Source organism: Rhipicephalus microplus, chromosome 1 (genome assembly GCF_043290135.1).
Source record: "Rhipicephalus microplus isolate Deutch F79 chromosome 1, USDA_Rmic, whole genome shotgun sequence".
Taxonomy (NCBI): domain Eukaryota; kingdom Metazoa; phylum Arthropoda; class Arachnida; order Ixodida; family Ixodidae; genus Rhipicephalus; species Rhipicephalus microplus.
The window spans coordinates 246,840,257-246,863,686 of NC_134700.1; the positions used below are offsets into that span (position 1 = coordinate 246,840,257).

The 23,430-nt window shown below is 49.2% G+C and overlaps 1 protein-coding gene across 1 annotated transcript in view; it reads left to right on the plus strand.

Moving 5' to 3' along the window:
* Nucleotides 1-23,430, plus strand: part of LOC119185259 (putative polypeptide N-acetylgalactosaminyltransferase 9) — a 181,887-nt gene that overhangs the window by 59,752 nt on the left and 98,705 nt on the right. Inside the window, exon 2 of the mRNA XM_037434349.2 lies at nucleotides 15,797-15,904. The gene's annotated coding sequence lies outside the window, so the exon portion shown is untranslated. The remainder of the gene's footprint in view (nucleotides 1-15,796; nucleotides 15,905-23,430) is intronic.

Genomic DNA, 23,430 nt, shown 5'->3' on the forward strand with positions numbered 1-23,430 from the left:
AGGGCGGCTCGCGAAAGGCGCCGACAGCAGCTGCGAGGCGGCTTACAAGGGGAGCGCGCATCACCATTGGCCGGCCTTTCCTTCGCGGTGGCCGGCATTCACGGCGATCGCCCAAATGGCCGAGAGTCAAAAGGGACTCGAGGACAAGGCCGGGTTTTGAGCCGCGCGAGGAGAGGAGACGCGCGCGGAGGTGAGCGGTCGCATGTGACTTTGGCTCCTGCAAATTTTCCTCTTGTGGCTAACTGATCACTCCAAACGCCCCGAATACTTGACTGGACCTATATGTGAGTGTTACCGACGCTTCCTGTGATACTTTTTCCATACTAAGACGTTTTTTTACGCAAGCCGCAGCCCTTTTAGGGCTGTCGGCTAGCAGTATCGCTGCTAGGCCTACCTCTCCCTAGCATGAGCGCTGGAACAGGGCGCGACGCAGCCGGCGTCGATGGTGCGCGTTCCTGGCGCGCGATCCACGAGAGCCTCTCAAGACAACGCCAGCATCCTTCGTCACCACCAAGCCATGCAGTGGCTCAGGAGCGCCAATCAAGAGCAGCACCGAAGCCCCCACCACTGCCGCGCAGTGATTACAAAATCATATTAAGAGTCCGTGGAGGTTTAAACTGTGCTGTGATACATCCATGCGTCCTCAGACAAATAATCCTCAAGGCGGCGGGTCTCCCAATCTCTGACCGCACCAGTTCTGACCAAATACGCGTCAACTCCATCAACCATACCGTTCTGATTAGCACACCAGACCTGGATCGTGCCGACCTCTACCATGGCATACGGCTCCTGAACTTCAACGGCACCCCTCATGAAGTCGCCACCCATGTCGCTGATCCCGTCGATACCTGCAGAGGAACCGTTCTCCTGCCTTCCGAATACTCGGAAGACGAAATCATCTCGACCCTCCGCCGATGCAACCCAAAGCTGACTATCGGAGGTGCACGACGCCTGGGCAGCACTGAAACCATTCTAATCATATTCCAAGGCAAAATCGTTCCTTACTACGTCCACTACGAAGGCTGTGCACTTCGATGCCGTCCCTTCAGGCAAAAGGTTGAAGCCTGCACACGGTGCCGTCAGATTGGTCATCGCCAAGACGTCTGCACCAACACCAGTGACACACTTTGTCCCAAATGTGGACTAAAAGATGCACCTATGGACCACGAGTGTGACCATGTTTGTGTTGTGTGCAATGGAAACCATGAAACAGGTTCATCGCTGTGTAGACAACGATTTAAGCCGCGCCCTACACGGTCCATGGAAAAGCAAGACCCACCCATCCACCGATCTCCTAGTCGCGAACAAACTCACGGTTCAAGCCAGCGGAAAAGTCGAAGCAAAAGCAAGGAACGCGGGCGGAAAAGTCGAAGCAAAAGCAAGGAACGCGGGCGACGCTCCAGTGCCAGCAAAAGTAAAGATCGCGGTCGTCGCTCCGATTCAACGACGCAAGACGACGCCTGGCCAGCCCTATCACCAAGCCCTGCTCTCACCAACTCTTCGGTCAACTCACACCAGGTAGGCTGGGCTAAGTCAGCCTCTTCTAGCTGCTCCTCAAATCACACCAGTAACAACGACTCCACCCTCTTTAAAGAAAATGCAACCCTAAAAGCTGAAATTCAAAGGCTTAAATTACAACTTGAGTCTTTTCACTTATCCGCTACTACCACTCAAATTGATTCTCGTCCTCCTTCCGCATCAACCACCCAAGCCCCTCCCTCTCATTCCGCCTCTTCCATGTGCCATTCATCACCCCCACCTGAACCCTCTGCACAGTTGCCCATGGACACTAGCCCCTGTGCTCAACGCGAACCACTTCTCCCTCCCCCCAGCAAACGTAAAACTCCGAGCACTCCACGATCAGAAGAGTCCCTGGAGGAGACAGTTTTAAATTATAATGACAGAATAACCGCATTAGAAACTAAATTTCATAATATACTCACCGCAGTTGAAAAACTCAGTGCAGATTACGCAGCCAAACATGAAGCACTCGACAAATTTATGGACCTTGTGCAAGCTCATATCCAACAAACTACAAGTTGGATAGCTGAAGTTAGTGCCCATAATCCTAGCATAGCACCACTTTCCACCTCAGCACCAGCTTCGCTTAACAATGGCCAATAACCCGACTCGCTCCGAGCTTCAGGTTTGGCAATGGAACTGTAGGGGGTTCCGAAAAAAGAAAGCACATCTGCAACAGTTCCTTGCCTCCCGTTCTAATCTACCCGAAGTCATTGCCCTCCAAGAAACTCACGGGCCAGTCAGCTTCCCAGGATATAATGTCCACCAAACTAAAAAGCTGTCCCGGCCTGATACGGCAATTCTTACTCAAAAACACCTCACTGCAAATCACTCCCACTTCGACGGCGTCGATATAGAGCATGATTTTTTGGAGATTATCCCTCATAAGAATAACACATCTGCTCTTTACCTTCTGAATGTCTACAGCCGCCCTCGAGACAAACATCACCGCTTTGACTCCCTTTTTACTCAAGCCATTTCCGCTGCCAAAGACCATCCCCTTTTAATTCTTGGGGATTTCAATGCACCCAACCTGTTGTGGGGTCACACTGTTTCTACTCCTAAGGGCAGAGCCCTGTGGATACACATACAAGACCACAGACTCACGCTACATAATGACGTCGATGCACCAACCAGGCTAGGAAACAGCGTATCGAGAGATACCTCTCCCGATCTTACCCTTACACACAGAATTCAGCACGTTACATGGAGCAACTTGCAAGTTAATCTCGGTAGTGATCACTACATCATTACTACTACAGTACATTTCAAGCACAAACCCTTCGCACCTAAGCCAATCAGTCACACCAATTGGGACAAATTTCGAGAGGCCCGCCAGATATCAGCTCCCAGAAACATCCAAGACATCTCAGAATGGGTGAAGCAACTTCACTCAGATGCTGGGGTGCATACTACAACTTTGCCCCCCGAAACCCCCCTCACCACGGTTGATGCCAAGCTTTTACATATGTGGGAAGCCAAACAGTCTCTCTTGAAGAGATGGAAAAAAGGACGGCACAACCGAAAGCTAAAACTCCGAATAGCCAAGCTTGACCAGGAGTACGCCACACAACTGGCCTGCCAGCAATGGGGCCAGGTGTGTGACAGCATGCAAGGAAACCTTGACAGCAAACGCACATGGCAACTACTGCGCCACCTCTTAGACCCTACCACATCACGCACACATCAAAACCAGAGCATAAAGAAACTTGTATATGCTCACAAAAACGATCTAAACGGACTCTTCGACGACCTCCGCGATAAACATCTGCCTCCTGCTCAGAAGTATAACACTCCAAAGTACACTGGAAAGCCCAACGAGTTATTGAGCGCCGCTATCACGGAAGCAGAGGTTCGGCATGCTATGGCCACTCTGCGCACAACGTCAGCACCAGGCCCAGACCACATTACCAACAAAGTACTTCGCAATCTGGACGACAACTCCGTCACGGCAATCACAGATTATTTCAATCACTGCTTTGACACTGGCACCCTTCCAAGTTCCTGGAAGGATGCCAGGGTAATTTTCATTCCAAAGCAAAACAAACCAGTGAACACTTCCTATCTCAGGCCTATTTCACTAACCTCTTGTCTTGGTAAAACGCTTGAACACGTTATACTCAACCGTCTGAATAAATACATGGAAGACAACAATGTTTATCCACCAGAAATGGTGGGTTTTCGAAAATCTCTGTCATGTCAAGATGTCATGCTTCGACTGAAGCATGATATCATTACACCCAACAGCAGCCTAGATACGCAAGCAATCTTGAGTCTGGACATCCATGGAGCTTTCAACAACGTTGCTCATTCCGCCATCCTCCGCGAGCTTAATCTCATAGGGGTTGGCGCAAAGACATATAACTATATAGCTACTTTTTTAGCCAACCGTACCGCAACCATACACATAGGCGCAGATCAATCTCAGTCTTACGCTTTGGGAAGTTACGGCACGCCCCAAGGGTCTGTGCTGTCACCGTTTCTTTTTAATGTCTCTATGATGCCGTTGGCGCAAGCATTGAGATCTATCCCTGACCTCAAGTTTTCACTCTACGCCGACGACATCACTCTTTGGATGACTGGCGGCTCCGATGGAGAGATTCAAGACACCCTGCAAGCTGCGGCAAATACGGTTGTGGCACTTACAGGGTCTATGAATCTTTCATGTTCCCCACAGAAATCTCAGCTACTTCTCCTACCATCTCACAGAGGGGGCGTAAAACACATATCCAATATACAGGTAATTCTAGATGACGTACCAGTTACTCGAGTGGATAGGATCCGCGTGCTCGGTTTACACATTCAAAGCAATCGGCTCAACACATACACACTAAAGACACTTCACACCACCGTTGATCATACCTTGCGACTTTTGGGTCGGGTCAGTAATAAACATGGCGGACTAAAGGAGGCCGAACTCCTCCGCTTGGTCCAAGCCTTCGTTATCAGTAAAATAACTTTTACAACGCCTTACCTACACTTTCTTAAATCAGAATCCGACCAGATAGACATCCTTTTACGCAAAGCGTATAAGTTCGCTTTAGGGGTGCCTATACGGACCTCCACTGAAAGGCTTATGCGTACTGGCACCTTCAACACCCTTGCTGAACTAGGAGAAGCCCATATTGCATCTCAGTATAACAGACTTTCTAACACCGTGACAGGCCGACACATTCTACAAACCCTTTCTGTCACTCCGGCATCCATCACTAAGGTCAAGTACACCATTCCACACCACATACACGAGAACCTATACATTCCACCACTTCCAAAAAACATGCACCCTGAGCACCAGAAACAGCGCAGGATGCAGCGCGCGAGGGCCCTCAAAAAACAATTCTCCTCCTCCAATGATGTGCTCTATGTTGACGCCGCCGATTACGGTAACAGGCATCATTATGCAATATCGGTAATCAACTCTCACGGCCAGGTCGCTGCGGCCGCCTCCGTTCTTGCTTCTTCTTCGGAGGAAGCGGAAGAGGCGGCCATAGCCCTGGCCCTGACAATACCTAGTTCATCCGTTATAATCAGTGACTCCAAAACAGCTATATATAATTTCGGAGCGGGCAGGGTTTCTAGGCCAGCCCTTTCCCTACTTTTGCATCATCCCCTTGATCGACTTGTAGCACTAATCTGGACTCCCGCGCATGCGGGCCTTGCCGGAAACGGGGCGGCTCATGCGAGTGCCCGAGGATTCACAGTCCGGGCACACGCATCCGATGTGTCGCAATTCGCTACGGATGAGGCGCCATTTACAGCGCGGGATCGCCTTATTTCATTCCACGATATTTGCACACACTACCGTTTAGAGCGATTAACCTTCCCGCCACTCACGCGCAAATCTTCACGCAGGTGCGAAATTCTGTGGCGACAGCTGCAGACTCGCACCTTTCTTTCGCCTTACCTCCTACACCGCATTCATCCATCCTGTTACCCTTCCCCCTCATGTAAATTTTGTGCCTCTTCCACAGCAGACTTGAACCACATCATGTGGCGCTGCCCTAAGCACCCTCTTCCCCCATTCCTGAAACGCCTAATTTCTAGTGAGGAGCAGTGGGAGGCTGCCTTGCGCAGCTCGAGGCCCGCTATCCAGGAGGCCATCCTGGAGTGGGCTGAGAGGGTAGAGGAGGACTACTTCAAGTAGTTCATCCCCACCACACCCTTTCCTGTTGCCCCCTTCCCTTTAACAAGGGATAAATAAAGTTGTTCATTCATTCATTCATTGAGCCGCGCGGCGTGCCTCTCTCCTTTTCGCCCGCGCCTTTGACGGGCAGCGCGCGAATGAAGCAAGGCCGTTTTGGGCGCGTTAACGGCACTTCAGAGGTCGTGACGAGGGCTCGCTTTTTTTTAATTGACTCTGCGGCAGATGTTGCGCGCTCTTCTGACGATGCGTGCCCCCCTCCCCCCCTCCAAAGAAAACGCTTGGAACGAGGGAAAAAGTACCGGGGACAAAACGGCCATTATTCGTCGCTCATAACTCGTTTTTAAAAGGAAAGCGTTTCGCTATAATGTGAATGAGTCAAGAGAGATCCCGGGGCTTGCACAGAAAGCTGTTCGCGTCCCTCGCCGAGATACTGCGTGGGATCGCGCATCATCTAATGAGAGCGCGGCCAAGACCCGCCGCCCACCGCTATAGTACAGGTGGGAAAGGGATAAGCACGTATAGGCTATTTTACGAGTGTTTCGGTGTCGCCGTGCTGGGTTGTTAACCCTTGTATTTTGCGTCTTTAAAACTACTAAATGAACTGCGTTACCGTAGACGCGTACACATGAAAACGATTAGGAACGTTGGTGCATACAATGCTTCAAGGCCTTATTTATCCACATCGCAATATAGAAAACAAGAAAACATTGGCTTAGCAGCCCAACATGGCGGCTCCCATATGTCTTGGGTGAAATCGCCTGATGTCTGCGGCGCTGGGCAAGTGGTTTACGTTTGTTATGCTAAAGCGTTGCGAGCAATGAAACAAGGGATGTGCGCTGCCAACTGATTCATCTTTTTTTTTTGTTAGTAGCCATGCACCCAATGTAAGGTAAGGCGGGTGGGTATGGTAGAGCAACGATCAATAATCGAATACGTACAAGTGAGACACGCAGTGGGAGCCTTGTTTACGAATTTCTCATCGCCAGCTTCTGTCTTCACCTTCTCGCCTTTCTTTCGGATATACTCAATGCAAAATACGACTTAGCCCGGACTAAAAACAAATTGAGAAGCTGTGTGTTCGCACAAATAAACGCACAATTGGTAGTCAGCGCTGGGTCCTGCCTTTTCTGTGTCTTTCTCGCGCTGTTTCCCAGTCATGAAGCCATACCAACAAGCCCAGCTCCATATCCTTAAAAAAGTAAAACAATAAAACGAAAGAGGAGAAACGAAGCGGAGGCGGTGCTCTGCCATCTCCTCGCGCTCACGTGAAGAGAGGGCCTTCGGTAGATCCCCGGCGACCGTCCGCTTCCCCTCTGCGCATGCGCCAACTCTCCCCCTTCCTCGCACTCACGCGAGGAGAGTTGGCGCATGCGCTGTAAAGGTGGTCATGCCGCACACCGGATTGAACTCCGCCATGAGCTGCTTCGCATCTAAAAGGGGCTTAAGACGGCGGAGCTGGACGATTCCGATATCTGCTTCCCGGTCGTTACTGGGCTTTAGCTAGGTGATGCCCTAGGTTGTTCACATACTGATTCTCGGAGCACGGAGGTTCGAGTTAATCCATCACATTGCATCACAGACGCGACACGGCTGTCCCAACTTCAGAGACAGAAGCTCGCGCTGAAACCAAGTGTTCACAACTTTCGTACATCTACGGGCAATTGATCGTTGGCGTATGCCTTCTATCGCTTCGGGGTCTTCTCGCAGCCGCCAAAGCCTTTCCCGTTCCCTATACTTATTTCTCGTTGTGTACGCGTACTACAGTTCTTATATATGGGCTCACTGCCGTCGCCTCGCAGCCTTATTGAGATACCCGTTTCCTTTTCCAATCATAGTGGATCAGTTGTGAGTAGTGGTATTCACCCAATTTACGTGGCACTTACACACGTTCAGGATGATGGCGTAGTTTTATCGTGGTCATCCCTTTTACCTTGTGCAGTATAGCGCGGGGTTAGAGTATACCCGAAATACAGTCAACTAATACGTGTGTTCATTCTGCGATGACATATCTAACTATTAACACTTGCTTCGACGGTGCTTCGCGTTACGCTGTGGTGAAGTCTTCACGCCGTCCAAATTTGAGGGTGTTATTTACCATCTCAGGACTCGAACAACGGTTATGGGCCGTCCGATGGGCCCGCGACGCAGCAGAAATATTTGGTCTTTCAGTTCCGACGTGCGAGCGGCCCGCAATGTGAGAGAGCACGTTCCGAAGGACCTAATCAAGTTCATCTGTCTATCTATTCATCCATCCCTTAAACTCGAACTTTAGCGGCATCGCTGTTAAAGAAAACGTACAGTTGCGCTGCAATGGGTGCGAGAACGAGAGAAAAAAAGTTGTGCCGGAGTTGCATGTAGGGAAGGGTGTTTCAGCTCTACTATAACGTGAAAACTTGGCAGGGGCGAAGTACGCAATGCGCGCCGGTGTTTCCCAAAGCAGAATCTTTGCTCTTTAACGTGAACGGTATGCAGTACACGACACCTGAAACGGACTTCGTGAAAATATTAGCTTGCTTCTTCGCGCACTTCACCGTGACCTTCCTGTTCAATAATGAACATATCTGCAACAGCTTGCAAGGTGCAAAAAACATGACGCACACCGAATCTATACTGGCCGCCTTTTTTTTTCTAACATTGTGGGAGACTCTGTGCCGATAGATAGTAATGTGAATTGGCATGCGGCCCCCTTTTTCTCACCTTGGGGGTGCCATTCTTGTCAGACAGTAGACACTAGCTGTAGTGGAACTGTTGGGAAACTAACTGTAGGGACACTCAGACGATCAACCTGCGCCTTGAAGCTCTGCTGTATGGGGAGGACATGACTTATCGAAGTCTGCTGAACAGGCTGACAACACAATCCCCCTCTTAATCATCTTTGAGTGCTCATTCAAAGTTGATTAACAGGTGGATTGTGTTGTCACACTCCCTTTGAAAGTGCTCACTCAAACTTTGGGCACGTGCAAAATGCGTTTGAAACGAATTGCCTATGGAGTACCGCAAGAACACAGCATTTTAGGACTCATTGTTTTTCTTTCCTCTAATACGTAAATTATCTTATAGAATTAAACGCCACTTGTCAGTTTATCATTTACGCCGATGATTGTATACGGTGTTTTTGAAAGGCAAAGATGTTGTGTAGCATCCAAGCTGAAGCAGTCGCGTTTTTGCTGGAAGCTGAGTGAATGATGCTATGCGAACGACTGCCTTGTATTGAATGAAGCTTAAGCTGTGTTGTATACCGACCGGTAGCTAACACACGAGAACCTTGTGCTATAGATCCGTGCGGTGTTCGCATTAAAAATATGCCTTAAAATACTTCAAATACGTAAAACAATATACGTTAAAATAGGGTATGGTGACTGCTCCACACTCACCGTAATGGCAACAGGCGGCGCTGACTGAAGCTCCCCCGTTTCAAATGTACATACGAGTACACTGTTAAAGGGAACACTTGAGCGCATGCATGTTCGGATTTCGCTCTCTTGCAAAAACATAGTGGCTTAGGTTTGCGTTTGATGACCGCTGATTTGACTTCTTTCTGACTTGCTTTAACAGACTATACTGCCGTGTATGAGCATTGCTTACATATGCACTTGCTGTTAGAGGGCCGGTAGTATCAACGGTGCTCATTGTAGCCATTTAACAGTGCACGGTACTATACATGCGTGTGTGATGACCGCCTCCGTAGCTCAGTGTAGAGAATCGAACGCATTATTTGAAGGTCGCAGGTTCGGTCTCTGCCGGTGGCAAGGGATCTTTTCTTCTGCTTTTCTTTTCTTCCGCTTTTCTTTCTTCACATTTACAATTCTAATAACATTCCCTACACTTTCCTTGGCATCATTGTCAACCTCGCACTTGTTGGTCTTGTTGAATGCTTACCTACTGCCATCAAGATTTCAACATACGCAGACGACATGTCACGCGTCCTCAGATACGTGCACGATTTCAGAAAGCAGCAACTTTGGCAGCGAGCTACTTGGGTAGACAAGGTCTCGTATATCACCAGAGAAACGTGCACTAGTGGCATTCACTCGCAAACCAATGACACCTTATGTCACCTCAATCAACGGGCGGCCCATCAGTTATGCCAGAACTCACAGGTTTCTTGGCGTATTTATAGACAGGGACCTCTGTTGGAGCCAGCACGTGGCCTACATGAAGAAACTCCTGATAGCAGTTTGTCAGCTGTTGAGTTTTTTTTGGCAGGAAAGAGGTGGGGAATGTCAGTAGAGGCAATGCTGTAATTCTACAGCGTGCTATTTCTCGGTTTTCCGAGATACTGCTTTCTAGTGCTCAGCCGCTGGAAGCCACTTGCAAAGAAAATGTTAAACTTCTGCAGGCAGTACAAGCGCAAGCGCTAAGGATGTACCTTCGTTTGCCCAGATGTACGTCAACAGATGCAACTAATGCGATTGCTCATGACCATCCAACCCAAACGTAGATTACGGTGGAAGTCCTAAGAACGCATGTCAAACATTTTGCACGTGCTTCTTGTCATCATCTCGCCACACTGCTTTCAGGCAGGGCTCAAGCATCGTTCTCTAAAGCTGTTGTGAAGTACACCGACAAACTTCCATCGGGCTTCACCACTGCCTCTAAACAATCGGTGTCCCCCTTGGTGCCTCATTCGGCCCGCGGTACGTCTCAGTGTGACAGGAATCCGAAAAAAGAAAAATCTGAGATGTCCTCGCCTGTGCTGAAGCAACTGCCTGCTTCTCTTGCACTAGAGGTATGAGGACATCGTATACATATATATATATATATACCTATGGTTCAGCAAACCTTCAGTGTTCGTCCGGTGCAATATTTGTCTCAGCAAGAGCTATTACCATACGCTTTAGGACTGACCATCCCACGACGTCAACAGCTGCGGAACTAGCCGCTTTGCGCGCTGTACTTTGTTTCGCACTCGGGAACCACCTCAATAATCGTCGACCTTCAGTGACTCCAAGGCAGCCCTATCTCACGGGCCATGTGGGCAGCTTGTGTTTGAAATTCGATGTCTTCTCCATATGAAGCTGTTGAAGGAACACAGCAAGATACCATACTACTTTTCAACGTCTGACGCTGCCAGCAGTCTTGGAAGGCTTGCACAGGAGATCACGCCATCACTATGGTACCCACCAAGCAGCCTGAACAACCGGAGCAGTGTGGCATCGCTACGCCGGAGCGATGCCACCCTGCTTTATCGTATGTGGTTAGATGTGCCATTCACCAAATCTTACTCCTTTCACATTGGGATGGCCGACAACGCTCTCTGCAATGCATGTCGTTGCGAGGAGATGCTAAGCCACATCCCGCGTGAGTGCCCAGTATATGATGTGCAGAGGCAGTCACTGGCGTCTCTTCTAGAGCTCCGTGACAACAAACGAATGTCGGTTAAATATATTCTTCAGAGGACATCGCAGGTGAAGACGACCAAAGAACTCCTGAAGTTTCTTAGAAAAAACTAATTTGAACAAGCGGCTGTGGCAGCGGTGTCTCGTGCCACGCGAGCGTGGTAAAGATGTAACTGACTGCATGTTTGGGTGTGTGCTGTATCTTTATCTTTCTTTCCACTCTTTTCTCCACCTCTTTCAATCTCCCCCTTCCCGTTCCCCTGGGCAGGGTGTACACCAACCGGCTTTCCTGGTCTCGTTAACCTCCCTGCCTTTCCTTCTCCACCATCTCTTCTATATAGTGTCTTTTATTTCTCGTTAATCTTGTCTGTCGGTATGTGACATATCGGCACGATTAAGTTCGATCCACAGGCTGCCTGATGCTTTTCCTAAGGCGCCTCGTTCCCGGAGCTGTGGCTCTCAAAATGTCTCAATGAATGGCAGCCGGGACACGCATTCAGCGCGCGCGTCGTGTCCTCTTGGAACAAGGAACCGGATGGTCGAGCTATCGACTCCCGGCAATATCCGTTGCCCCAGTGGCCTAGCTAGCTCACGGAGCGGCGAAAGAGCGCAGGTGCTGCGACACCGGCCCGGTCGAAGTCGCACGACGGCGACCGCTTCGAGCGTGATGGTTGGCGCGCACGGATCGCGTGTCTCACTTCGACGAACAACGCGCGTCCTGCCGACGTGGGTCACAAAGGCCCACCTCCGGGCCGGCCTGTGCTCGCTCTGAATAGCGGGTCACAACGCGGGTCGCGCCTATGCTGCTGCGGGATCCCATGTATTGATCCCTTCCCCCTCTTGCATTTCTTTCTGTTTTGTTGGAACACGCTAATCAGCTTTGCGCTATACAATGCCGCCGGCCTGCTCAGATGCTCGGTGAGCAATGACGACCGAACTGTCACGCACGCATATACATCACACAAGCGGAAGCGATCGGGCCGTGTCCTTTCACAATGTGGGCACCAGCACACTAGGTCTCTCTTCACATCATGGAGGAAAGAAAAAGAAAAAAAGAAACACAGCATATCCACGGAGTGAATGATGATGAGTGGGGCGAAGCGTTCGTCAGTCCGTCCGTGCTTCCGTCCGTCCGCGCGACCATCCGTGCGTCCGTCTATCTGTCCGTGCGTCCGTCCGTGGGTCCGTCCATCCGTCGGTCCGTCCGTTCGTGCGTCCATCCGTCCGTAGGTCCTGGCGCCCGTTCATCTGTCCGTCCGTCTTCTAGTCGCTCTGTCCGTTCGTCCGTGCGTCCATCTAGTGAACACTCCAAGTACCGCCATCTCGTATCTCGTATCCCCTGTGGCACATACCCGCTCCGCGCGTCCGCCCATTCATCCATCTGTCCGTTCGTCTGCTAGTCTGTCTGTCTGTCCGTCCGTCCGTGCGCCCGTCTAGTGAACACTCCAAGTACCGCCATCTCCCATCTCGCATTGCGGTGGATACGTACGACAACGACGGAGGATGGACAGACCGACACTTTAAGGAGCTTCTCCCCTTAAAAAAAAGGAGCATGACGTCACGGAGCCGGCATTGGGAAGCCAAGCCGTTAAGCCACCAGTGTCGGCCCAATGCATGACTTATTGCGCAAGATCACGCCAGACTTGCCGATACTTCGCAGTACACTGTATATAGTGAACTAGAATGTATTCTAGTTCACTATAATACTGTACTTAGGAGCATGGCGCCCGGTGGCTTTTAATCGAAACGCGCTTGTTCGGCGCAGACCGGAAAAAACTGGACACCACCGAGATTTCGAGTACTACTCAGACGTTTTGATCACGTATTGGGCCGTCATGGTGGGCTTCATCTTTGGCTTCACTCGTGTGACGTAGTGATGCCTCCTTTCTTTTTTTCCTTCCTCTATGCTTCACATAAGGGCGTTTAGAGCCTGAAATTCCTAAATGAGAGCGACGAAAGAACAGCTACGGTATGCGACGGCCAGCGTGTGAGTGAATTCTGGCTTGCGTGTATACGTATACCCTCAAGATAGCGGGAAAGTCATCACGTGCGGACAGTGCGTGGCGTTAGCATTTTTTAAGATTCGAATTTCGCTCGCGTACGCGTCCGGATGTGCCACCATCTTGTATTGACGTGCTACCAGCATGACAGCTTCGATATCAGCGTTATTATTTTTTTTCACATTTCCTCCGAAACTCGTAGCCGAATCCGAAACGCATTCGTGTTGTTTTTTTGTTTTTTTGTCATTGTCAGACCGCTTTCACATAGGTGTCGGCTAAAGTTAACGCTAAAAGTAAGTTTATCCTGTAAAAGCTTTCGTGTTCGTTACAAAGAAAAAAAAGATAGAGAAAAAAAATCACGAAGTGTTCTATGCTTTTGATATGTCAGGTGTATATTTTTAATATTGGCTCGAACCAACTCTGATTGATTGTTCAAAATCAGATAATTTATATAAAAATATTTCTAGAGTGCGCAAGGGGATAATTTGTCGTTCTGTTTCTTATCAGAATTTTTTTATCAGAATTATCAGATTTCTATCAAAATTATTTTTGAAAATCATAGATGGTGGTCGAAACGTCGTGTTGGCGCCGATGGTCACTTTTCGGGTTTGATGAGGCATCGACATGACTTTTGTCTCAATACGTGCAAACGGGCAATCGCCGATGATGCCCCGGCAACTTTTAAAGTTTTTACATATGAAGACTGCTTCCCTCGAACAATGCCAGGTTCAACTGTGTTTATTGTTGAAACTCGACCTGGCCTCGCATACTCGGGCTAAAGAAAAGCGAGGGGGTGGGATGTCGTGTTTTTTCTCTTTCTCGTGTCGTTGATATGCTGTGGAAGTCATGTACGTACATACATGTGTCGCAGCAAAACGTGCTAAAATGTTGCGGAAATGACATTGACGTGCCGCCGTTGTCGTCGTTGGGAATTTCCGGGAGTTTCGGGACTAAGACATTCACACACTGAGCAGACCAGGCAAGGGCTTCCTTCCCGTTATCTTTATTTCTCGAGGCAGCCCTCTCGCGCGCGACCTATAGGCGGCGTTTTTTGTTCTCGCCAAGGCCGTACCGAGAGGCCTATTACTGGAAACAGACATCTTTAGTTCCACGTATTTATTAACTAATTTTTATTTATTTGCTTTATTTATTTTTAAAATGGTGCGGGCACGAAATGCACGCATGGTAAGTATAATACACAATATAACAATATTTACAAGAAGTAACCTTTTCACCCAGTTTGTTAGGTCGCAAGATTAAATTGACCAGCTTATTTATAACGCAACACACATTACTCAAAAACGAGCTCGCTATTCCTATCGCACGGGTGGCAAGTTTCTAGCTCTTATACAAGGGCGATGGTCGTGAAATTTCTGGGAAACTCGTCGCGTAATCCAAGCACACTGCAGATTGGGCCACACGTGTGCGTCTATGAATATGAAGTTGCGGTGTAACTTGCATACGGATGAGGGGCGTAGCCAGAAATTTTGTTCGAGGAAAGGGGGGGGGGGGACTGTTCAACTGTACTTCATATATATTCGTGCGTGCGTTTTATGCCTGCGTGTATACATATACAAGAAAAATCGAAAAAAATTCAGAGATGTGGATGAACCCCTCCCCCTCCCTTGGCTACGCCCATGATTCGGACAGCGCGTCTTTCGTATAGTTTACGACGTATCATTCGCTCATACCCTGCGATAAGAACGGGTATATGTGCGTTACTTTGCGGTGACGCTCGTGCCTGGCTTCCAAAATACGGAGTTTTAGCATAACGTTTGCAGGAGCTGCGGGCGTTGCGGGCATAGCGGGCGCCATACGAGCTTTAGAATATCGTTTGTGCCCCGCAGCGGTGGTTTAGTGGTACTCGGCTGCTGACCCGCATGTCGCGGGATCGAACCCGGCTGCGGCGGCTGCATTTCCGATGGAGGCGGAAATGTTGTAGACCCGTGTGCTCAGATTTGGGCGCACGCTAAAGAACCCCAGGTGGGGGAAATTCTCGGAGCCCTCCACTACGGCGTCTTTCATAACCATATGGTGGTTTTGGGACGTTAAACACCACATATCAATCAATGAAGAATAACGTTTGCCCCCCCCCCCTCCCCAAGGGAAAAGTTTGGGGACTTTTGACCCCGACCGCAAACCCAAATGCACGGAAGCTACTCGCAGCACTTTGCGGGCCACGATCGCCGCACGCGGACGGCGACTCGCGCTACGACGCGTGCGCAGTTGCAGTGACCACGCTGCAAGGGCTCGCGGTGCGCTATTCTAAAACTCCCTAATGACTGGCGTCAATATGCGAAACAACGAGTAAACGAAGAAGACATTACCGCCCACAAGCTCCAGTTTTTCTGCTTAAATAAAACTAAGCGAATTGACTGGGAACCATATGAAAGCTTGTGGTAGTTCGATTTGAAGGCGCCTTTCTCTATGTGCACGGTGCCATTTGAGCTGGCTGCAGCACCACGATTGACTGGCTCTTGAGAATGTTCTTTATGTGTGAAAATGTAGATGCGGTCAATGACCAAGTCAAGTTGAAAAAAAAAAAGAGAAAAACACGTTTCCGGACCTATACGGGTTCCTTGTTCACAACCCGCATGGGTCCCAAAATGTCTCGTGTGTGTGTGTTTTTTTTTTTCACCTTGACTTGTTCAGTGACCGCATGTACATCCTCATTGCGGTACCTGACCAGACGAAGTTTCGTCGAACTCTTCACTGTAACCTCTAAGTGTATTTTTGTTCGTGCCCACTGAATAAGGCACAGTTATTACATTTTCCCACTCTTTGTCTCGCAGAGGTGCGCGTAGACCGACGTGCCTACCCGCGGCGTGCAAGGACTGCAGCCCATCCCGACGGCCCGCGGCACAGAAACTTCGCCGGCGGATGCTGCCTCGACTGTTTTGGTAAGAATGTGGTCGCGCGCACTGCTCCTCTCTGCGGCGCGCGTTGTTCTTTGTCCCCGAGGAGCAGCTGCATTCGTATATGAGTAGAGTTGCACGAGGTAAGCAAGGTTCGCTTCGCCGTACTCTCCGTAATTAATCTGCCGTCTGTGTCTCTCGTTGGAGAGGAAGGGAGCGGTCGGTCGCCAGCGCGCCCATCGCGAGTGTCTGTTTTCTCAGCTTTCGCGGATGCACGGTGCTTTGTTTTTCTTTCTTCTTCTTAGTGCGTACGTGCTGTGTCGGCGCTTTTCTTTCAAGGAATGCGCCTACGTATAGCGCGCAGGCAGCAGAGCTAGCTGGCATCGCCTCGCCTACAGCGCTGGATATAAATGTTGTGTGAACCGGGGTGCTGCAGTGCCATGGGACCTGGACACATACGCGCAATGTTATCGCCGTGCGGTATAAGGACCCGAACGAACTCGACCAATCACGTTTTTCCTTCTTTCCTTCGTTGGGTACATCGCGGCGGTCTCGTACAGTGCGCTGCAGCCAGACGTGGTGGTCAGAGCCATAGGTCGGAGAAAATATTGCAGCTCACTTAGGCACACTCAAGAAATATATTTTGTTCTATAAGTAGCTCACTCAGACTCGCATTCACCAAAATGTTTTTCAACCAAACTCACTCTCATACTTTGTAAACTGTTTAAATGCGGATTTCTCAGTCGCGCGAGGTCGCGGATTCGGCGTCGGCGGCGGCACCATCCACACCCCCATTGCGCATGCTCGCGTCTCGTGCCAACTCTCGCTCCCCTCTCGCCTCGCAAGGCCGACGCAGACAGCGTCTGCTGGTAAAAACGGACTGCTGCACAACCGTTCACTGGCCATCGGAATTCCGTCAAGGGCGTCCTTACTTGGCTTCCGCTTGACTTGACGCTTTGCTTGACTCGAGTAGACGCGATGGAAGCAAAGTACCTTCAGCCAGTAGTTTGACTCGACCCAACATCAGCGTCCCACCACTCGTTGAATGCAACGCTTCTCCTTCATTCAATACATAATAATAATAATAAATACGAAATAACAACTAAGCGTTCCCAAAGCATAGCCAATTACGAAACATTCACGCGATACCCCCACCACTCTGCGACGCATTTACTCGAGTTCTACCCCGTGGGAAGATGCAGTAGCTTTTTTCTCAGCCACATTTGCGCGAATTTAAACTCGCCCTTACTTTATACAGCCGGATTCACTCAGACTCACGGCTTGGCCTGAGGCTGTGTGGGCCTGAGTGAGTCGACTAATAAGTCTGTTATTTTAAAGCTATAGCTTTTTCGGTCATGGGGTCAGTGCCATTTAACGCCAATATCTCGCATAAATGTTGCTCTATACTATACGCCTTTTGATCTTGTATGGCTTCAAGTACGACTTATCAATGGCTTCAATCTAGTAAGGACATTATCGTTATATGCAACCCGCATGATATATTTCAACCAAGAACTTGAGAGCTTTTGCGGGTAGGTCATGATACCCCCCTAACTCACGCCTCTGATCAATAAATATTGAGGGGGCGTGCGAACTTCAGTGCGTTGAGATGTGTGTGAATAGACGTGAGTATACAAACTTAAGCCGATGCCAGGCTGATAGTAATGCTGAAAATTAGTAAATAGGACCATATAGGTCGGCAATAAAAGGTGGAGCTCACCCGGACTCAATAAAGAAATATATTTTGCTTGCGCTATAGGGCTCATTCGGACTTAGATTCACCGGTGTTTGGGCTCAAGCGAACTCCCTCGGACTCACGGTCCGACCTGAGTCAGAGCGAGTTCGAGTGAGTTGACTAATGGGTGAGTTTGCCGACCTATATGGCCACCAGAGATATATGCTGTCCTTGTCAGCTGTAATCAGTCGGTGCGTGAGACGACGGACATTACTTCGCCCAATCATGAAACGTTCTCTACGTGTACTATACTATTTTGTATATTCATTGAACGTCGTTGACAACGCGCGGCTCCCTATGGCTTCCTCAGTAGTGCACCGCGCCCATACTCTTTAGTCGACTGCTGTGCAAGGCGGCCGGCAGTCACCCGGCAGTGTAGGAGCAGCTCGATTTCGTGGTAGTAAGTCGAACCTTGATGTGAGCTGCCTTGACGCCTCGACATTAGCCTTTCCTTTTAGAGCAGGACTCTCTGGTTATTTCTTTTTCCTCGCGCCCTCCCTCCTCTTTTCTTTCTTTCTTTCTTTCTTTCTTTCTTTCTTTCTTTCTTTCTTTCTTTCTTTCTTTCTTTCTTTCTTTCTTTCTTTCTTTCTCTAGACATTCGTGTTCTATTGATCAGGGCCGCCTTCTTGAAAACAACAAAAGAAATAAGCTAGGCGCAGCGGCCACGCAGTTCGCTTAACTTGGCGAAAGTGTTTTGCGCATTCAAGTATTCAGTGCAACGTTTACTCTTTGACCTGGACCAGTAATAGCACGTAGGGTCACCAGGCAGCTACGATGACTCCTCATTAGATCGCGCCTCTCTGGTCGCTCCTTCGCGGTTGTTCTTGTATACGCGCGGACAAAATACAAACGTTGCCTGCATTTCTTTCCTTCCGCTTCGGCTCGAACGGACGCATTAGGGCAAGATCCTTTTTTTATTTATTTTCGAGCTGAGCGCTTATGTCCGAGGTTTGCCGTGGCTCGCAGATAGAAAATTGTGTCGCCATCGTGAAGCGATATACGCGCTCATTCACCGCCGAAGGACTCAGAATCAGCATAATTAATTTATTGTAACCTTTATGATTCATTGGTCATACAATTCTTATGTGATCACTGTTAGTTATAAATTATTCGTATCTTGGCCAGTCCCCTAGAGCGGGTGTGAGTCATACATAGAAGCTATCATCATCATCATCATCATCATCATCATCAACATCGTTCAGTGCAGATGGTTAACATTGGAAGCTGGAATGTTCCCAGGAGCTGTGCTGTGGCAGCTTGGGCTAGTTGCTATGACATGACGATAGTTAAAGCGCGAGAACAGAACGACGACACAGAGACAAAAACTTTGTGTCCTTCATCTTGTCTCTGTGTCGTCATTCTGTTCTCGCGCTATAACTATCGTTATCCACGCGTTTACGGGGCAATGGGCCACGAGATGTGCCTTCAAAACGTACGCTCGGTCGCAGCAAAGCAAATCCGGCGCAGCAGTGCATAGATGTTCAACGTTATGTAAGAAAATTGAGGTGTGAGAGCGCCACAGCCGTGCGGTATAGGCGGTATATAGCTGGTGCCATTTGGAGGGATTCGAGGATACTAAAAAAAAAGAAAAAGAAAACCTGCTTGCGGTGACGTTTGTGGCCACATAAAACAGCTTTTTAATCTATGGGAACATGTGCTTATGCTTTAACGGATAGTTGGCAATTCGATCCATTCGAGAAGCATTTTTGTTTTCTTCAGGAGTCCGTATATATAGAATTAGAAATTGGCACCGTTCCCGATACATGATAGTATGTAAGCGTGCGGTGTGGTGTAATTTACGTGCAGACACCCGTCCACGTGTCCGGTATCTACTGTGTAAAACTCAGCATCTTGTATAGAAAGCGTATAGGCGAATGCATAACACGTGATCATGTCGAATCGACTCTCTATAGCATAAACGGTTCGGCGGAAGTATACACGCGATTATAGATTCTGGCCACTGTCGCCAACGTTCATAAAACGTGCCAGTTGACTGTCACGGGTTCGATTCCCGATGGCTTCAATCATGTTCCTGTGGAATGCCGAAACGCCGCATGCCGCGATTCACCTGCACACAGAAAGACAAAGAAATGCGTCATTACTTAGAAATAATACGACACCAGAGAAAGCCGCAGAACACGCAAGAATCGAGATACGTGATGGGCACACCGCGATGGACGATTTCGACTGCGTCAGTGCCGTTGTTCGCTACTTTATCGATGAAGAAGGCGTGCTGAGTCTGGAGGAGCCAAATAAGTTGCCAGTTCTTTGAGAGCATTTTCTGCGCTGAAAAAAGGCGAATTGAAGCGATGTATGCAGCGGTTGGGTTGCGGCAGTTGACGTTATTCCGTTACGTATATCTATGTACACTGCAGGGTTTCGAGAGAGCTATTCGTTATAGTCTACATCCTTTACCACTCACTTTTCGGGGTGCTCCAATGGTTACAGTGCTCGACTGCTGATCCAAAGGTCACGGGATCGAATCCCGGCCGTGGAGGTCTCACTTAGCTGGCAACATGCGCTATAGAGGCCCTGTGCATTAGATTTAGGTACACGTTAAAGAACTCTATAGGTGGTCGCAATTTCCAGAGCCCTCCACTGCGGCGTCCGTGGCATGGCGTTTCATTCCCTGAAAACACAAACAATTAATTAAATTCACGTGTCATTAATCACGTCAATGCGATGGCGTATGCACAAGTCGGCCTTGGATATCAGCTTTCTCATAAATGCGGTATACTGTTTCGCGATAACCACAGTCGTCCATATATGAACGACTGTGGTTATATATATGGGTGAACGCGTAGAGGGGAAATTGCGTGCAATATTTTTAACGCGTATATTGCTCGAGCAATATGGCTGCAACCCGTTGTGGGGAGCTGCGTATAATAACCCGCCACTGTGAAGACCCACACTTCGTGTGTATATGCGAGTGACCCCGTGGTTAATTGCGAAGATAACATCTCATTTACGTCTCTAGAGTACGCGGGCGCGTGCTGCGGAATAACGCGTGCCAGTCAATTAGCCTCCGGGACACGCTTTTGTGTGTACGCGTGATATAGGAGAGAGGCGACGCAGGCGGCTGCATGCGGCTCCCGCGTTCTTCTCATCGCTGATTAGGCGTGGGCTTGCTGGTGCACGACTGCACGTATATGGAGCGACGCGATTAATTGGCTTCCGCCATTCGATTTGAGGCGCTGCCTGAGTCATACGGCAGTTTTATGCAGAGGGCGCCGCGTGTATACCTCTGCAGTACGCCACGCGGGCGTGACGAGGCATAAACGATGCCCTGCCTTTTTTATTTATATTATTTACTTATTTACATTTCACCTACATCGCCGTAAGGCATTACGTAGGGGAGGTACACATAATAATTTGACTACGTAGTTTCAATCGAAACAACAGATACAACAAATACAACAGCACTGAAGATATCTTAAGAGAAGAAAAAAAGAAACACTCGGATATTGGTGAGCGAAATCAACGTCGCCGCCATGCATTTGTAAACACGCACACGCTTCGAGACAACAAACCATTCTTAGTGGCAGTGATATTGTAGGCATTGTTACAAGGAAGAGAAAAAAAAAGGATTCATTATCAGTTTCATTGACGAGATCATCCGGTATATAGACGGTTCCATTCCTGGGGGATAAACTCCCACCGCAGTGCACTTTTCGTTAGTCGCACGCTTTGCGGGCGCTTGTCGTGATCAAATAAATGAAGAAGCTCGCGCAGGCCGAGAAAGAGTTGAAAACAAGCGAAGCTGGCAAGGGTATATATTACGAGGCACTTGGCGAACAGACTCCGCTTGAAATGCTCGTTCACCGCGGCTGCCTCCGGGAAGTTGCGCAGCGGCTACTGTATAGTACGTCGACGGGCACGTTGATGACGTGTCTCTCGTGTCCCGTCGGATGTTCACGAATGGCATCCTCGCAGACGCCATTCGCCCTTCCGCCTCACACACCTTATCGCACACCTTACACGAATTAAATGTCTGAACTCGAGCGCCAGAAACTCGCGAGAAGATCTGGCGTTGGCTCTAACGGTGCTCGCACATGTGTATACCTTTCGCCGCTCGTATACCTCCACCGACTAAGGGTTGACTGTGTATGGCTCGTTTTCTCGCCACATACCGCTCACAATCGTTCATTGTTATCCTTTACGAAAGGGCCGGGGAGGAATGCTGCTTTTGACCCGAGTTTCCTTGTAAGACTTGTTCGTGGCGCAAAAATCGGTTTACCCCATAAAGGATGGCCAACAGAGATGAGCCGTGTACATTGTGGATGTTGTGTTTATTCTGAAATGGGGTATATCCATGCACCGCGGTGGGGTGGTGCAGTGGTTATGGGTGCTGATTCGATCCTGGTCGGGGCGGGTCGCATTTCGATGAAGGTGAAATGCTATGAATGGCAAGCATAAATTTAGGGGCACGTTAAAGATCGCCAGGCCGTTGATATTTAATAGCCCCTCTGCTACGTCGTGGCACATGGCTTTTGCACGTAAAACAGCAGCAATTTAGTTATATTTATCTTGAAACGGCCTCTCGAAATCCTCGTTTACATTGTCGGCCCTTGGTCGTGAAGTTGTGTCGTCGACAATGTGGCGGTGACGCGACGTGCGATCACAGTTTCGTATAAGTGTTCCCGCCACCACCACCATGTCTCGGCCCACCGCAGGACAAGGGCTTCTCTCATGTTACAGCAATGGTTCTGTGTTTACTGTCGCCGCCTTACGCCCGGGAACTCCTTGATCTCATCTTCTTACCTAACTTTCTCCCCTCCTACCCTCCCTCACGCCTTTGCCTTCTCTTTGAATCCAGGCAGCTATCCTTAATAGTTAGCGCGGTCATCCTGTCTAGGCGCCGTATATCTTGTCCATGTCCATTTCTTCTTGATTTTGACTGAGGTGTCCTTAACACCAGTTTGTTCCCCCACTCAGCTTTATACCCATTTAATTTTCCTTTCCGCCGCTCGCTACGTTGTCTTCAGTTTAAGTTGAGCCCTCTTAAATTTGCAAGCATTCAGGTTTCTGCTCCCTAGGTGAATACCGGTGACATGCAGCTGTTGTATACGTTCCTGTTGAGTGATAGGGCTGAACTACCATTCATTACGTAACAAGGCTTGCAATGTGTTCCACCCCTTTCTTATTTCTGTATTTATTTCACTCATGGTTCGGCTCTGCGGTTACTATATACCTGAACTAAATAGACGCTTTCGCTTAGAACTTCCTGTGCCTCGCGACGTATATATGGCAAAGCGCTGTTCGTGTCCGAGACTGTTGCGCATTACTCTAGTTTCCTGCACATTAATTTTCCGACCTACCGCTCTGCTTTCCTTCTCCCGTTGAGTAACAGTGAGTTGAAATTCGTCCCGTGAGTTACTCATCAGTGCTAATGTCATCAGAGAATCACAGTTTCTTATGCAACGCGTTACACGGTTAGCATTTTCCGTGCGCATACCACCGCTCACTGACTGCAGTGTCGAGTAACGGTTGCCCTGCATATGCACGCGCGTCATATTCATATACCACGTACACAGCATATACCTTGTCGGCCGCAGTTGTAGGACTGTCGGTCATCGGGTTGTTGGGCGCGCCAGAGAACCTTGGCCGCGACCGGAAGTAGGGAGAAAGGAAGCTAGGAGGGGTCGACGAACAAAGGAAAAAACATAATTAAGGTCACCGGATGGGCGGACGCATACCGCGTTCTGCTTGTTTGCAACCCGGTTTAAAAAGCACCCTCCTCTTGTTATTATTTTTGCATCTATTCTTTCGCGTAGGCGCGGGGGGGGGGGGGGGAGGGGGGCTACGGTTTCGAGAAACGGGGCCCGATCGGTTTCGG